Raw genomic sequence first — 2,500 nt, forward strand, 5'->3', positions numbered from 1 at the left:
TAGTACATGGATGGGGAGACTGCCTGGGAATACCAGGTGCTGTAAGCTTTTTGGACATTTTTCACTTAGTATATAATAATTTTGCCAAAAATAGAGTCAATGCCCGATCTCTGAATCTTAGCAGGTTTAGGTTCTGGTTAGCACTTTGATGAGAGACTGCCTGGGAATACCAGGTGCTTTAATCTCTTTGGAAATTTCACGAATTATATAATAATCTTTCATTTAAAAAAAAAAAAAAAAAAAAGAGTCAATGCCCGATCTCTGAATATTAAACAGGTTTGGGCCTGCTTAGTACATGGATGGGAGACTGCCTGGGAATACCAGGTGCTGTAAGCTTTTTGGACATTTTTTCACTTAGTATATAATAATTTTGCCAAAAAATAGAGTCAATGCCCGATCTCTGAATCTTAGCAGGTTTAGGTCTGGTTAGCACTTTGATGAGAGACTGCCTGGGAATACCAGGTGCTTTAATCTGTTTGAAAAATTTCACGAATTATATAATAATCTTTCATTAAAAAAAAAAAAAAAAAAAAATAGAGTCAATGCCCGATCTCTGAATATTAACAGGTTTGGGCCTGGATAGTACATGGATGGGAGACTGCCTGGGAATACCAGGTGCTGTAAGCTTTTTGGACATTTTTTCACTTAGTATATAATAATTTTGCCAAAAAATAGAGTCAATGCCCGATCTCTGAATATTAACAGGTTTGGGCCTGGTTAGTACATGGATGGAGACTGCCTGGGAATACAGGTGCTTTAATCTGTTTGAAAAATTTCACGAATTATATAATAATCTTTCATTAAAAAAAAAAAAAAAAAAAAAAAAAATAGAGTCAATGCCCGATCTCTGAATATTAACAGGTTTGGGCCTGGTTAGTACATGGATGGGAGACTGCCTGGGATACCAGGTGCTGTTAAGCTTTTTGGACATTTTTCACTTAGTATATAATAATTTTGCCAAAAAATAGAGTCAATGCCCGATCTCTGAATCTTAAGCAGGTTTAGGTCTGGTTAGCACTTTGATGAGAGACTGCCTGGAATACCAGGTGCTTTAATCTGTTTGAAAATTTCACGAATTATATAATAATCTTTTCATTAAAAAAAAAAAAAAAAAAAAATAGAGTCAATGCCCGATCTCTGAATATTAACAGGTTTGGCCTGGATAGTACATGGATGGGAGACTGCCTGCGGAATACCAGGTGCTGTAAGCTTTTGGACATTTTTCACTAGTATATAATAATTTTGCCAAAAAATAGAGTCAATGCCCGATCTCTGAATATTAACCAGGTTTGGGCCTGGTTAGTAACATGGATGGGAGACTGCCTGGAATACCAGGTCTGTAAGCTTTTTGGACATTTTTCACTTAGTATATAATAATTTTTGCCAAAAAATAGAGTCAATGCCCGATCTCTGAATCTTAGCAGGTTTAGGTCTGGTTAGCACTTTGATGAGAGACTGCCTGGGAAATACCAGGTGCTTTAATCTCTTTGGAAAATTTCACGAAATTATATAATAATCTTTCATTTAAAAAAAAAAAAAAAAAAAAAGAGTCAATGCCCGATCTCTGAATCTTAGCAGGTTTAGGTATGGTTAGCACTTTGATGAGAGACTGCCTAGGAATACCAGGTGCTTTAAGCTTTTGGGTTTCTTTCTTACTTAATATAATGTACTGGCGATTAGATTGGCTGGTCTTTAAATAGCCCTCTCTTTTGCTGCTGTCTTCGCTTACGGCCATACCAACCTGGCTATGCCCGATCTCGTCTGATTCTCGGAAGCTAAGCAGTTTGGGCCTGGTTAGTACTTGGATGGGAGACCGCCTGGGAATACCAGGTGCTGTAAGCTTTTTGGACATTTTTCACTTAGTATATAATATTTTGCCAAAAAAATAGAGTCAATGCCCGATCTCTGAATATTAACAGGTTTGGGCCTGGTTTAGTACATGGATGGGAGACTGCCTGGGAATACCAGGTGCTGTAAGCCTTTTTGGACATTTTTCACTTAGTATATAATAATTTTGCCAAAAAAATAGAGTCAATGCCCGATCTCTGAATCTTAGCAGGTTTAGGTCTGGTTAGCACTTTGATGAGAGACTGCCTGGGAATACCAGGTGCTTTAATCTCTTTGGAAAATTTCACGAATTATATAATAATCTTTCATTTAAAAAAAAAAAAAAAAAAAAAAAGAGTCAATGCCCGATCTCTGAATCTTAGCAGGTTTAGGTATGGTTAGCACTTTGATGAGAGACTGCCTAGGAATACCAGGTGCTTTAAGCTTTTGGGTTTTCTTTCCTACTTATATAATGTACTGGCGATTAGATTGGCTGATCTTTAAATAGCCCTCTCTTTGCTGCTGTCTTCGCTTACGGCCATACCAACCTGGCTAATGCCCGATCTAGTCTGATCTCGGAAGCTAAGCAGGTTTGGGCCTGGTTAGTACTTGGATGGGGAGACCGCCTGGGAATACCAGGTGCTGTAAGCTTTTTGGACATTTTTCACTTAGT

General features: G+C 37.8%; 2 non-coding genes across 2 annotated transcripts; both read left to right on the forward strand.

The window, feature by feature from the left end:
• Window positions 1-1,723: 1,723 nt before the first annotated feature.
• On the forward strand, window positions 1,724-1,842 carry LOC113086399 (5S ribosomal RNA). Its single transcript, XR_003284815.1, has one exon. It is a non-coding gene; the product is annotated as a 5S ribosomal RNA (ribosomal RNA).
• A 515-nt stretch (window positions 1,843-2,357) lies between these two features.
• LOC113086398 (5S ribosomal RNA) lies at window positions 2,358-2,478 on the forward strand. The gene has a single exon (XR_003284814.1). It is a non-coding gene; the product is annotated as a 5S ribosomal RNA (ribosomal RNA).
• Window positions 2,479-2,500: the final 22 nt, after the last annotated feature.

Source organism: Carassius auratus, unplaced genomic scaffold (assembly GCF_003368295.1).
Source record: "Carassius auratus strain Wakin unplaced genomic scaffold, ASM336829v1 scaf_tig00043240, whole genome shotgun sequence".
Taxonomy (NCBI): Eukaryota; Metazoa; Chordata; class Actinopteri; order Cypriniformes; family Cyprinidae; genus Carassius; species Carassius auratus.